General features: G+C 36.3%; 1 protein-coding gene across 2 annotated transcripts in view; it reads left to right on the top strand.

Annotated features, from left to right (window-relative positions):
• The window catches only part of DGKK (diacylglycerol kinase kappa), a 168,746-nt gene that overhangs the window by 101,135 nt on the left and 51,897 nt on the right, over positions 1-15,714 (top strand). The gene's annotated exons all lie outside the window — the stretch shown is intronic.

The following is a 15,714-nucleotide window of genomic DNA, read 5'->3' as shown; positions in this document are numbered from 1 at the left end:
ACTAGTATGAAAGTTAAAAGGCAAAAGCAGTAAAAATAACCATAACTACAAATAAAAAGAGGTAAATTGTGGAATCAAAAACATAAAAAGTTGTAGGGGGAGAGTAAAAATGTGGAGCTTTAGAAGGCATTCAAACTTAAGTGGTTATCGACACAAAATAGACTTATAAATATAAATTCTTATGTGTAAACCTCATGGTAACCACAAAGCAAAAACCTATAGTAGATACACAAAAGATAAAAAGAAAGGAATCTAAGCATACCACTAGAGAAAATTATCAAATCACAAAGGAAGAGAGCAAGGGAAGAAGAATGGAACAGAGGAAATACAAAACAGCCAGCAAACAATTAACAAAATAGAAATAAGCACACACCTATCAACAATTACTTTAAATGTAAGTGGCCTAAGTTCTCCAATCAAGAGACATAGAGTAGCTGAGGGATAGAAAAACAAGACCCATCTATATCCTTCCCACAAGAGACTCACTTTGGATATAAGGTAACACAGGGACTAAGGGAAAGGATGAAAGGAGATACTTTGTGCAAATTTGGTCCAAAAGAAAACAAGGGCTGCTATACTTATATCAGACAAAATAGACTTTAAAACAATGACTGTAATACGAGACAAAAATGGTCATCATATAACGATAAAGGGGACAATCCAACAAAAGGATATAGTATTTGTAAATATTTATGCACCCAACATAGGAGCACCTAAATTTTAAAGTAAATATTAACAGACTTAAAGGGAGAAATAGACAACAATATATTAAGAATAGGGGACTTTAATATCCCATTTTCATTAATGGATAAACCATCCAGAAAGAAACTCAATAAGGAAACTTTGGCTTTAACTGATATGTTATATCAGATAGACTTAACAGCTATATAGAGAACATTTCATCCAGAAGCAGAAGAATACACATTCTTCTCAAGCACACATTGAACATTTTCCAGGATAGGTTATATGTTAGGCCACAAACAAGTCCTGATACATTTTAAAAGATTGAAATCATATCATTTTTTCTGACCACAATAGTATGAAACTGCAAATTAATTACAGGAAGAAAACTGGAAAATTCACAAATATGTGGAGATTAAACAACATGCTACTGAACAACCAATGGGTCAATCAATAAATCAGAAAGATAAAAACAACCTTGAAACAAATGAAAATGGAAAAACAACATACTAAAACATATGGCATGCAACAAAAGCATTTGTAAGAGGAAAGTTCATAGTGATAAATACCTACTTCAAGAAAGAAGAAATTTTTCACATAAACGACTTAACTTTGTACCTCAAGGAACTAGAAAAAATAAAATATGGAGCGTAAAGTTGGTAGATGGAAGGAAATAACAAAGATCAGAGTTGAAATAAATGCAATAGAGACTAAAGAGAAAACAGAAAAGATCAGTGAAACTAAAACAAACAGAATTAACAAATTGTTAGCTAGACATACCAAGAAAATAAGAAAGAGGATTCAAATAAATAAAATCAGAACTGAAAGAGGAGACGTTGCAACTGATACCAAAGAAATAAAGGATCGTAAAAGATTACTATGAACTACTTCTCAACCAATTGGAAACCTAAGAGATGGACAAATTCCTAAAAACATACAACCTACCAAGACTGAATCATAAAGAAATAGAAAATCTGAACAGACCGATTACAAGTAAGGAGACTGAATCAGTAATAAAAAAAAAAATTCCCAACAAACAAAAGTCCAGGAACAGATGGCTTGACTGTTGAATTCTACCAAACATTAAAAGAAGAATTAATATCAATCCTTCTCAAACTCTTCCAAAAAAATAAAAGAGGAAGGAACACTTCCAAACCCATTTTACATGGTCAGAACTACCCAGACACCAAAACCAGACAAGGATGCTACAAGAAAAGAAAATTACGGAACAATACCCCAGATGGATAAGGATGCAAACGTCCTCAACAGAATATTAGCAAACTGAATTCAGTAATATATTAAAAGGATCATACGCCATGTTCAACTGAGCTTTATTCCAAGGATGCAAGGATGGTTCAACATCTGCACATAAAACAATGTGATACATTAATACAATGAAAGATAAAAATCATATGATCATCTCAATAGGTGTAGAAAAAGCATTTGACAAAATTCAACATTCATTTATGATAAAAACCCTAAACAAAGTGAGTATAGAGGAAACATACCTCAACATGGTAAAGGCAATATATTACAAGCTCACAGCTATCATCACACTCAGTGATGAAAACCTGGGAATTCCCTCGCAGTCCAGTGGTTAGGTCTTGGCATTCTCACTGCCAGGCCCCTGGTTTGATCCCTGGTCAGGGGGCTAAGATCCCTCAAGCCATGTGGCACAGCCAAAAAAATCGTAAAAAGCTGAAAACTTTTCCTCTCAGATCAGGAAAAAGACAAGGATGCCCACTCTCACCACTTTTATCCAACATAGTATTGGAAGTCCTAGCCACAGCAATTGGGCAAGAAAAAGAAAACGCATCAAAATCATAAAGGAAGAAGTAAAACTGTCACTTTTTGGAGATGACATGATGTATTTTTTCCAGTTTTATTGAGATATAATTGACATACAGCACTATATAAGATTAAGCTGTACAGCATAGTGATTAGACTTACATACATCATGAAATGAGTGTCAAAATAAGTTTAGTGAGCATCCATCATCTCATATAGATATAAAATTAAAGAAATAGAAAGCATTGTTTTCCTCATAATGAGACCACTTAGGATTTACCCTCTTAACAACTTTCATATATAACATACAGCAGTGTTAATTATATTTATCATGTGTGCATTACATCCCTAGTACTTATTTATCTTATAACTGGAAGTTTGTACCTTTTGACTGCCTCATCCAATTTCCCCTCTCTAACCCCCCACCTCTGGTAACTACAAGTCTGATCTCTTTCTATTGTTTGTTTCTTTGTTGTTTGTTTTTGAAGTATAATGACCTGTAACACTATGTTATTTCCTATTACCCAACATAGTGATTCAATATTTCTATATATTTCAAAATGATCACCACAATATGTATAGTTAGAATGTCACTGTACAAAGGTATGACATAGTTATTGACTATATTCCCCACACTGTACACTTCATACCCATGACTCATTTATTTTGCAACTGGAAGTTTGTATCTCTTAATCTCCCTCACCTATTTCTTTCCTTCACTAACCACCCCTCCTTTCTGGCATCCACCTGTTTGTTCCCTGTATCTATAACTCTGTTTCTGCTTTGTTATGTTTGTGCATTTGTTTTCTTTTTTAAGATTCCCCATATAAGTGCAATCATACAGTATTTGTCTTTTGCTGTCCAACTTACTTCACTTAGCATAATACCCCCTAGGTCCATCCATGATATCACAAATGGGAAGATTTCATTCTTTTTAATGGCTGAGTAATAATCTACTGTATATCTATATCACATCTTTATCGATTCATCTTTGGATGGGCAACTTAAGTTGCTTTCATATCTTGGATATGGGAAATAATGCTGCAATGAACATAGAGGTGCATATACCTTTTCTGATTAGTGTTTTTGTTTTCTTCAGATAAATACCCAAGAGTGGAATTGCTGGATCATATGGGAGTCTATTTTTAATATATTTTTTGGGATCTCCATACTGTTTTCCATAGTAGCTGCACAAATGTATATTCCCACCTACACTAGGGTTTCCTTTTCTCAACATCCTCACAAATGCTTGTTATTTGTTGTCTTTTTGATAAAGACCATAATGACAGGTGTGAGGTGATATCTCATTGTGGTTTTTACTTACATTTCCATGATGATTAGTGACGTTGAGCATCTTTTCATTTGCCTGTTGGCCATCTTCTTTGGAGAAATGTCTATTCAGGTCCTCTGCTCATTTTTTAATTAGGTTTTTTGTTTTTATGATGTTGAGTTATATGAGTTCTTTGAATATTTCAGGTATTATACCCTTATTAGATATATCATTTGCAAATATTTTCTACAATTCAGTAGGTGGTCTTTTCATTTTGTTGATAGTATCCCTTGCAGTGCAAAAGCTTTGTAGTTTGATTAGGCTCCATTTGTTTACTGTTGCTTTTGTTTCCCTTGCCTGAGCAGACATATGCAAAAAAACAAAATTACTAAGACCAATGTCAAAGAGCTTACAGCCTATGTTTACTTCTAGAAGTTTTGTGGTTTCAGGTCTTACATCTAAGGCTTTAATCCATTTTGAATTTATTTTTATGCATAGTATGAGAGAGTAATCCAGTTTGATTCTTTTGCATGTAGCTGCCAAGGTTAACTTTACCTAACACCATTTATTGAAGAGGCTGTCTTTTCCCCACTGTATATTCTTGCTTCCTTTGTCATAGATTAATTGCCAGAAAAAAAAAAGTGTGCATTCATTTCTGGGCACTCTATTCTGTTTCATTGATCTATGTGTTTTTGAATCAGTACCAATGTGTTTTGATTACTGTAACTTTGTAATACAGTTTGGAATCATGGATGGTGATACCTCCAGCTCCGTTCTTTTTTTTTTCACGATTATTGTGGCTATTTGAGGTCTTTTGTGTTTCCACACAAATTTTAGAATGATTTGTTCTAGTTCTGTGAAAAATGACATTGGTATTTTGATAAAGATTGCATTGAATCTGTAGATTGCCTTGGGTTATATGGTCATTTTAACAATATTAATTTTTCCAATCAATGAACATGGTATATCTTTCCATCTGTTTGTGTCATCTTCAATTTCTTTCATTAGTGTCTTAAAGTTTTCTGAGTAAAGGTCTTTTATATCCTTAGTTAGATTTATTCCTAAGTATTTTATTCTTTTGATGCTACTGTAAATAGGATTGTTTTCTTAATTTCTCTTTCTCATAGTTCGTTGTGAGTGTATAGAAATGCAACAGATTTCTGTATCTTAATTTCACATCCTGTAACTTTGCCAAACTCATTGATGAGTTCTAGTAGTGTTTTCATGGCAACTTTAGGGTTTTCTATGTATAGTACCATGTCATCTGCAAACAGTGACAGTTTGACATCTTCCTTTCCAATTTGGATTCCTTTTATTACTTTTTTTCTCTGTTTGCTGTGGATAGGACTTCCAATATCATGTTGAACAAAAGCAGTGAGAGTGGGATTCCTTGTCTTGTTCCTGGTCTCAGAGAAAATGCTTTCAGCTTTTCACATTGAGTATGATGTTAGCTGTGGGTTTGTCATATATGGCCTTTATTAGGTTGAGGTATGTTCTCTCTATTCCCACTTTCTGGAGAGTTTTATCATAAATTAATGTTGAATTTTGTCAAAAGCTTTTTAAAGCATCTATTGAGATTATCATATGATTTTTATTCTTCAGTTTAATACGGTGTATCACATTGATTTTTTTGCAGATGTTGAATCATCTTTACACCCCTGGAATAAATACCACTTGATCTTGGTGTATGGTCCTTTTAATAATGCAATATTTTGTTGAGGATTTTTAAAAATTCTTTAACGTCTTTATTGAGACATAATTCACATGCCACACAATTCACCCATTTAAAGTGTACATTCAGTTGTTTTTAGTATATCACAGTGTTGTGCAATCATCACTGCAATCAATTTTAGAACATGTTCATCACCCCCAAAAGAAACCACATACCCATTGGCAGTCACTCCCCAGGACCCCTCCTTGCAGGCTCTGGAAACCACTAATCTACATTTTGTCTCAGGATTTGCCTATTCTGGACATTTCATATAAATGAAATCATACAATAGGGGCCTTTTTTGACTGCTGCTTTCATTTAGCTTAATGTTTTCAAGATTCATCCATGTTATAAGAATGAATGTAATACTTCATTCCTTTTTATGGCTGAATAATATTTCATTCTAAGGTTTTCAATTTCTTCTCATCCTCATCTACACATTTTGTAGTCTTTTGTTTCATTTTTTAATCAAAGTATAGTTGATTTTCAATATTGTATTAGTTTCAGGTGTATAGTATAATGATTCAATTTTTTTGCAGATTATATTCCATTATAGGTTTTTACAAGACATTGGATATAATTCCCTGTGCCATACAGTAAATCCTTGTTTCTTATCTCTTTTATGTATAGTACTTTGTATCTGTTAATCCCGTGCTCCTAATTTGTCCCTCCCCTTCTTCCTCTCCCCTTTGATAACCCATTTGTTTTCTATGTCTGTGAGTCTGCTTCTGTTTTGTATATAGATTCATTTGTATTCTTTTTTAGATTCCACATAAGAGCGATATCATATAGTATATGTCTTTCTCTGACTTATTTCACTGAGTATAATATTCTCTAGGTCCATTCACTTTGCTGCAAATGGCAAGATTTCATTCTTTTTTATGGCTAATATTCCATCGTGTATATATATCACGCCTTCTTAAGCCAATCATCTTTTGATGGGCACTTGGGTTGCTTCCATGTCTTGGCTATTGTAAATAGTGCTGCTATGGACGTTGGGGTGCATGTATCTTATCAAATTAGAGTTTTCATTTTTTCCAGATATATACCCAGGAGAAGAAATGCTGGATCATATGGTAGTTCTAGTTTTAGTTTTTTAAGGAACCTCCATACTGTTTTCCATAGTGATTGTACCAATTTACATTCCCACTGACAGTGTAAAGGGTTCCCTTTTCTCTTAATCCTCTCCAGTGTCTATTATTTGTAGACCTTTTGATGATAACCATTCTGACCAGTGTGAAGAGATACCTCATTGTAGTTTTGATTTGCATTTCTCTAATAATTAGTGACGTTGATCATCTTTTCTTGTGCCTCTTAGCCATCTGTATTTCTTCTTTGGAAAATGTCTATTTGGATTTTCTGCCCATTTTTTGATTGGGTTGTTTGGTTTTTCAATATTGAGTTGTATGGGCTGTTTGTATATATTGCATATTAACCACTTCTCAGCCACATCATTTGCAAATATTTTCTCCCATTCCATAGGTTATCTTTTAGTTTTGTTGGTGGTTTTCGTTGTTGTGTGAAAGCTTTTAAGTTTGATTAGGTCCCATTTGTTTATTTTTCCTATTATTTCTTTTGCCCTTTTGCTTTGCCCATAGCAAGAAAATATTGCTATGATTTATGTCAAAGAATGTTTTGTCTATGTTCTCTTCTAGGAGTTTTATGGTGTCGTGTCCTAACATTTAGGTCTTTAAACCATTTTGAGTTTATTTTTCTATATAGTTTGAGGGAATGTTCTAATTTCATTGTTTTACATGTAGCTGTCCAGTTTTCCCAACACCACTTGTTGAAGAGACTCTCTTTTCTCCATTGTATATTCTTGCCTCCTTTGTCATAGATTAATTGACCTTAGGTGCATGGATTTATTTCTGGGCTCTCTATTTTGTTCCATTGATCTATGTGTCTGTTTTAGTGACAGTACTATACTCTTTTGATTGCTGTTGCTTTGTAGTAAGATCTGAAGTTAGGGATTGTGATTCCTCCAGCTTTCTAGTTCTTTCTCAAGATTGCTTTGGTAATTCTGGGTCTTTTGTAGTTCCATATAAATTTTAGGATTATTTGTTCTAGTTCTGTGAAAAATGTCATGGGTATTTTGATAGGGATTGCATTAAATCTGTAGATTGCTTTGGGTAGTATGGCCAGTTTAGCAATATTAGTTCTTCCATTCCAAGAGCAAGTGATATCTTTCCATTTCTTTGAATCATCTTTAACTTCCTTTGTCAAAATTTTATAGTTTTCATGTTATAGGTCTTTCACCTCCTTGGTTAACTCTATCCCTAGGTATTTTTTGATACTATTTTAAACAAGATTTTTTTTTGCTTTCTCTTTCTACTATTTCATTATTAGTGTATAGAAATGCAACAGATTTCTGTGTATTGATCTCATATCCTAGTACTTTGCTGAAATCAATTATTAGTTTAATAGTTTTTGTGTGGAGACTTTAGTCTTCTCTATATAGAGTATAATGTCATCTGCAAATAATGACAGTTTTACCCCTTCCCTTCCAATCTGGATACCTTTTATTTCTTTTTCTTGTCTCATTGCTGTGGCCAGAACTTCTAATACTATGATAAATAGAAGTGATGAGAGTGGCCATACTTGTCTTATTCCTGAATTTGGCAGGAAGGCTTTCAGCTTTTCTCCATTGAGTATTATGTTTGCTGTGAGTTTGTTGTAAACAGCCTTTATTATATTGAGATATGTTCCCTCTATACCCACTTTGATGAGAATTGTTATGTTGAATTTTGTCAAATGCTTTTTATGCATCTATTGAGATGATCATGTGGTATTTGTCTTTCTTTTTGTTAATGTGCTGTATCACATTGATTGATTTGCATATGTTGAACCACACTTGTGACCCTGGAATGAATACAAATTTATCGTCATGTATGATCCTTTTTATGTATTGTAAGATTTGGTTTTCTAATATTTGGTTGAGGCTTTTTGCACCTACATTCATCAAAGATATTGGCCCATGATTTTCTTTTTTGTAGTGTTTTGTCTGGTTTTGGTATCAGGGTAATGGTGGCCTTATAGAATGAATTTGGGAGTGTTCCTTCTTCTTCAATATTTTGGAATAGTTTGAGAATATAGGTGTTAACTCTTCTCTAAATGTTTGGTAGAATTCACTTGTGAAACCATCTGGTCCTGAACTTTTTTTTTGTTAAGAGCAATGTTTTATTACTGATTCAATTTCATTACTAGTAAGTGGTCTATTCATATTTTCTCTTTCTTCCTGGTTCAGTCTTGGGAGATGGTACGTTTCTAGGAATTTGTCCATTTCTTCTACATTGTCATATAATTGTTCATAGGAGTCTCTTATGATCCTTTGTATTTCTGTGCTGTCAGTTGTAAATTCTCCTTTTTCATTTCTGATTTTATCTACTTGGACCCTCTCCTTTTCTTTATGAGTCTGGATAAAGGTTTATCAATTTTATCTTTTAAAAGAACCAGCTCTTAGTTTCATTGATCTTTTCCATTTTTTAGTATCTATTTCATTTATTTCTTCTCTGATCTTTCTCATTTATGTCCTTCTACTAACTTTGGGTTATGTTTGTTTTTCTTTTTCTAGTTCCTTTAGGTGTAAAGTTAGATTGTTTATATGAGATTTTTCCTGTTTCCTGGGGTAGCCTTGTATCACTATAAACTTCACCCTTAGAACTGCTTGTGCTGCATCCCATAGATTTTGGATCATTGTGTTTTCATTTTCATTTGTCTCCAGGTATTTTTTAATTTCCTCTCTGATTTCTTCAGTGATACATTGGTCGTTTAATAGTATAATATTTAGCTTCCACATGTTTATGTATTTTGCAGTTTTTTCTCATAGTTGATTTCTAGTCTCATAGTATTGTGGTCGGAAAAGATGTTTGATATAATTTCAATTTTCTTAAATTTACTGAGATTTCTTTTTCAGTCTAACATGTGATCTATTCTGGAGAATTTTCCATGTGCAGTTGAAAATAATTTATTTTCTGCTGCTTTTGAATGGAATTTATATATATATATATATATATATATCCATTTTGTCTGATGTGTTAAGGACAGCATTTCCTTATTGGTTTTCTATTTTCTATCTGGATGATCTCTTCATTGATGTAAGTGGGTTGTTAAAAACCCCTCCTATTATTATGTTACTGTAAATTTCTCCCTTCATGCCTGCTAATATTTGCTTCATGTATTTATTTGCTCTTATGTTGAGTGTATATATATTTTCAAGTATTGTATCTTCTTCTTGGATTGATCCCTATATCATTACATAATGTCCTTCTTTGTCTCTTGTTACAGTCTTTGTTGTAAACTCTATTTTGTCTGATATAAGTATTGATACCCTGGCTTTCTTTTAATTTTCATTTGCATTGGATAGTCTTTTCCATCCTCTCACTTTCAGTCTGTGTGTGTCTTTAGATCTGAAGTGAGTTTCTTGTAGGTGCATATATATGGGCCTTGTTTTTGTATCCCTTCAGCCACTCTATATTCTGTTTGGAGCATTTAGTCCATTTAAATATAAAGTGATTATTGATAGGTATGTACTTATTGCTATTTTGTTAATTGTTTTAGGGTTGTTTTTTTGTAGTTCTTTTTGTTCCTTTCTTCTTCTTTTGCTCCCTTCCCTTGTGATTTGAAGACTACCTTTAGTGTTATGTTTGGATTCCTTTCTCTTTTTTGTATGTATCTATTATAGATTTTTGGTTTGAGGGTACCATGAGGTTTAGATATAGCTGTGTGTGTGTGTGTGTGTGTGTGTGTGTGTGTGTGTGTGTGTGTGTATTATATATATATATAATTATTTTGGTTTTGATCTCTTAAGCTCAAATGCATTTTAACAACCCTGCATTCTCTCCTCCAAGTTTGCTCTTTTTGACATCAGATTTTACAGTTTTGTTTTGTTTATCCCTTAACTGCTTATTGTGGATATATATGGTTTCCCTACTTTTGTCTTTTAACCTTCCTACTACCCTTATACATCATTAATACTACCTTTACTATATATTTGCCTTTACCAATGAGATTTTTCTTTTTGTGATTTTCGTATCTCTAGTTGTGGCCTTGTCTGCTTGCAGAAGTCCCTTCAATGTTTCTTGTAAAGGTGGTTTTGTGATGCTGAACTCTTAGCTTTTGCTTATCTGTAACCCTTTTGATCTCTCCATCAAATCCAAATAAAATCCTGGCCAGGTAGAATATTCTTGGTTGTAGGTTTCCTCCTTTCATCACTTTAAACATATTGTGCCACTCCCTTCTGGCCTGCAGTTTCTGCTGAAAAGTCAGCTGATATCCTTATGGGAGTTCCCTTGTACATAACTTGTTGCTTTTCTCTTGCTGCTTTTAATATTCCCTTTATCTTTAATTTTTCCATTTTAATTACAATGTGTCTTGGTGTGGTCCTCTTGGGGTCAAGCTTGTTTGGGATTCTCTGTGAATCCTCAGCTTGGATATTTGTTTCCTTTCCCAGGTTAGGGAAGTTTTCAGCTATTATGTCTTCGGATAAGTTCTTTGCCTCTTTCTCTCTCTCTTTTCCTTCTGAGACCCCTATAATGTGAATGTTACTACACTTGATGTTGTTTCACAGGTTTCTTAAACTGTCCTCATTTCTTTTTATTTGTTTTTCTTTATTCTGTTCAGCTTCAGTGATTTCCACTCCTCTGTCTTCCAAATTGCTGATATGTTCCTCTGTATCACTTTAGCTACTGCTGATTCCTTCTAGTGTATTTTTTATTTCAGTTATTGTTTTCTTCTTCATCTCTGTTTGGTTCTTCTCTATGTTGTGTAACTCTTTGTTGAATATTTCTAACTTCTCACTCTGTTCATCCAATCTTTTCCTGAGTTCGTTGAACATCTTTATGTCATTACCTTGAACTCTTTATTGGGTAGGTTGCTTACCTCCACCTCATTTATTTCTTTTTCCTGGAGTTTATCTTGTTCCTTCATTTGGAACATGTTCCTCTGTCACCTTATTTTGCCTAATTTGCTGTTTTTATTTCTATGTATTCGTAGGTTGGTTATATTTCCCGGCCTTGGAGAAGTGACCTTTTGTAGGAGACATCTTATGTGTCCCAGCAGTGCACTCTGCTCTGGTCACCAGAACTATATGCTCTAGTGTTGTCCCCTATGTGGGCTTCATGGGTCTTTCTGTTGTGGTGGGCTGACTGCTGTGAGTGGTCTGGTAGGCTGGTTGGCACCTGGTCTGGTTGGTTGCCAGGCCTCACCTTGTGTGCAGACTGCCAGTTGCAGGTGGGTGGGACCAGGTCATGAGCAGCTGGCTATCAAACCGTTTTGGGGGGGCAGGGCTAGTGCTAACCTGCTGGTCAGCAAAGCTGGGTTCTGTGGTGGTAGGTTGCAGGACCAGTGGTCCTTGGTCTAGTGTTGGCTTGCTAGTAGGCAGGGCTGCTTCCTGACACACCTGACTGCAGCATCTGGGGTGTCCCAAAGCTGGTGTCAGTGTACTGAGTGTGGCTGTATCCCAGGGTGATTGTCTGAGGGGTCCAAGGTGTCTCAGAGCTGGTGTTGGTCTGCTGGTGGGCAGGGCTGAAGCTCAAGGCATTCTGAGGCTAGTGCCAGTTCACTGTTTGGTATATCCATGTCCCAGGGTCTCTGGCTGCAGGGCCTTGGGGGTCCTGGATTTGGTGTGTCGACCTCCTTGTTGGGCAGAGTTGGGGCCCAGGGTGTCCTGGGGCTGGTGTGTGCCCACTGGTTGGTGAGGCTGCTCCCAGTGCTAGTGCTGGCCCACTGATTTGAAGGGCCAGTTCTGGGGTCTCTGGATGCCGGGCCCTGATTTTCCTGGAGTTGGTGCTGGTCCACTGGTGGTGAGACTGGGTCCCTATGGCTAGCTGTGAGGGCCCCTACGGGGTCCACTGGCTAGGTCCAGTGCACTGGTGTGTGGGGCCGGGTCCTGGGCCCTCTGATGTAAGGGTTGGATCACAGGGTGGCTGTGGGCTAAGGAGGTCTTAATGCAGCCCCCCTGCTTTTGGGTGGGGCTGTGTCCATGCCTGACTAGCTACTTCTTCTGAGGCATCTCAGTACTGGTGCCAAGAGGCTGACAGTTGGAGCTAGGTCTCTGTGCTAATAAGCTGGAGGGAAGATGCCAAAATGGTCCTTGCCAGCACCAGTGTCCATGTGGTATAACACACTCCCAATAATGGGTGCTGCCAGTGTCTATGTCCCCAGCGTGAGTTCCAGTTGACCCTCTCTGGGAGGCTCTCTAAGATCAGCAGGTGGATCTGACCCAGGATGCTTTCAAACTACCACTTCTGCCTTCGTTCCCAGAGCATGTGAGATTTTATGTGCACCCTTTAAGAGTGGAGTCTCTTTCCCCACATTCCTCTGGCTCTCCCCAAAATAATTGCTGCTGGCCTTCAAAGCCAAACTGTCTGGGGGCTTGTCTTCCTGCTGCAGGACCCCTGGGCTTGGGAGCCCAGTGAGGGGCTGAGGCCCTTTGCTCTTTGGGGAGAACCTCTACAATTGTAATTATCCTCCCATTTGTGGGTTGCCCACACAGGGATATGGCTCTCGACTGTACTGCGTCTCCACTCCCCTACCCATCTCATTGTGGTTCCTTCTTTATCTCTTTAATTGTAACACTTTCATGCTAATCTTCTGGTCTTTCTCATCAATAATTGCTCTGTAAATAGTTGTAATTTCTGGTGTGCCTGTTCGAGGAGGCGAACTCAGGGTGTTCCTTCTCTGCCATCTTGACCACTCCCGACTGTTGATGACACAATATTATATATAGAAAACCATAAAGACTCCACCAAAAAACTGTTAGCATAATAAAAAAAATTCAGTAAAGTTGTAGGATTCAAAATCAATATACATTTAGGTCGCTTCCATGTCTTGGCTATTGTAAACAGTGCTGCAATGAACATTGGGGTGCATGTATCTTTTTGAATTATGGTTTTCTCTGGGTATATGCCCAGGAGTGGAATTGCTGGGTCATAGGGCAGCTCTATTTTTAGTTTTCTAAGAAACCTCCATACTGTTCTCCGTAGTGGGTGTACCAATTTACATTCCCACAAAAAGTGTAAGAGGGTTCCCGTTTCTCCACACCCTCTCCAACATTTATTGTTTGTAGATTTTCTGATAATGCCCAATCTGACTGGTGTGAGGTGATATCTCATTGTAGTTTTGATTTACATTTCCCTAATAATTATCAATGTTGCGCATCTTTTCATATGCCTCTTGGCCACCTGTATGTATTCTTTGGGGAAATGTCTATTTAGGTCTTCTGCCCATTTTTCAATTGGGTTGTTTGTTTTTTAGATATTGAGCCTCATGAGCTGTTTGTAAATTTTGGAGAGTAATCCCTTGTCAGTTGCATTGTTTGCAAGTATTTTCTCCCATTCTGTGGGTTTTCATTTCATTTTGCCTATGGTTTCTTTTGCTGTGCAAAAGCTTTTGAGTTTAATTAGGGCCCATTTCTTTATTTTTGATTTTATTTCCATTACTCTGGGAGACAGCTAGAAAAAGATATTGCTGCAATTTATGTCAAAGAGTGTTCTGCCTATGTTTTCCTCTAAGAGTTTTGGTTGTTTTTTAGTTGTATTTTTATTTTTTTAACATCTTTATTGAAGTATAATTACTTTACAATGTTGTGTTAGTTTCTGCTGTATAACAAAGTGAATCAGCTATACGTATACATATATCTCCATATCACCTCCCTCTTGAGTCTCTCTCCCACCATCCCTATCCCACCCCTCTAGGCAAAGCACAGAGCTGATTTCCCTGTGCTATGTGGCTGCTTCCCACTAGCTATCTGTTTTACATTTGGTAGTGTATATATGTCCATGCCACCCTCTCACTTCATCCCAGCTTGCCCCACCCCCCTCCCCGTGTCCTCAAGTCCATTCTCTATGTCTGCATCTTTATTCCTGTCCTGCCCCTAGGTTCTTCAGAACCTTTTTTTTTTTCTGATTCCATATATATGTGTTAGCATACAGTATTTGTTTTTCTGTGTCTGATTTACTTCACTCTGTATGACAGATTCTAGGTCCATCCACCTCACTAAAAATAACTCAATTTTGTTTCTTTTTATGGCTGAGTAATATTCCATTGTATATATGTGCCACATCTTCTTTATCCATTCATCTGCTGATAGACACTTAGGTTGCTTCCATGTCCTGGCTATTGTAAATAGAGCTGCAATGAACATTGTGGTACATGACTCTTTTTGAATTATGGTTTTCTCAGGGTATATGCCCAGTAGTGGGATTGCTGGGTCAGATGGTAGTTCTATTTTTAGTTTTTTAAGGAACCTCCATACTGTTCTGCATAGTGGCTGTATCAATTTACATTCCCACCAACAGTGCAAGAGGGTTCCCTTTTCTCCACACCCTCTCCAGCATTTATTGTTTGTACATTTTTTGATGATGACAATTCTGACTGGTGTGAGGTGATACCTCATTGTAGTTTTGATTTGCATTTCTCTAATGATTAGTGATGTTGAACATCCTTCATGTGTTTCTTGGCAATCTGTATATCTTCTTTGGAGAAATGTCTATTTAGGTCTTCTGCCCATTTTTGGATTGGGTTTTTTTTTAATATTGAGCTGCATGAGACGCTTGTAAATTTTGGAAATTAACCCTTTGTCAGTTGCTTCAATTGCAAATATTTTCTCCCATTCTGAGGGTTGTCTTTTCATCTTGTTTATGGTTGCTTTTGCTGTGCAAAAACTTTTAAGTTTCATTAGGTCCCATTTCTTTATTTTTGTTTTTATTTCCACTTCTCTAGGAGGTGGGTCAAAAACAATCTTGCTATGATGTATGTCATAGAGTGTTCTGCCTATGTTTTCCTTTAAGAGTTTTACAGTGTCTGCCCTTACCTTTAGGACTTTAATCCATTTGGAGTTTATTTTTGTGTATGGTGTTAAGGAGTGTTCTAATTTCATTCTTTTACATGTAGCTGTCCAGTTTTCCCAGCACCACTTGTTGAAGAGGCTGTCTTTTCTCCATTGTATATTCTCGCCTCCTTTATCAAAGATAAGATGACCATATGTGCATGGGTTTATCTCTGGGCTTTCTATCCTGTTCCATTGATCTATATTTCTGTTTTTGTGCCAGTACCATACTGTCTTGATTACTGTAGCTTTGTAGTATAGTCTGAAGTCAGGGAACCTGATTCCTCCAGCTCCGTTTTTCTTTCTCAAGATTGCTTTGGCTATTTGGGGTCTTTTGTGTTTCCATACAAATTGTGAAATTTTTTGTTCTAATTCTGTGAAAAATGCCATTGGTAGTTTGATAGGGATTGCATTGAATCTGTAGATTGCTTTGAGGAG

The sequence above is a fragment of the Balaenoptera acutorostrata genome, chromosome X, assembly GCF_949987535.1.
Source record: "Balaenoptera acutorostrata chromosome X, mBalAcu1.1, whole genome shotgun sequence".
Lineage (NCBI taxonomy): Eukaryota > Metazoa > Chordata > Mammalia > Artiodactyla > Balaenopteridae > Balaenoptera > Balaenoptera acutorostrata.
Note: the sequence above shows the minus strand (reverse complement) of the source record. Positions and strands in the feature narration are given on the sequence as shown.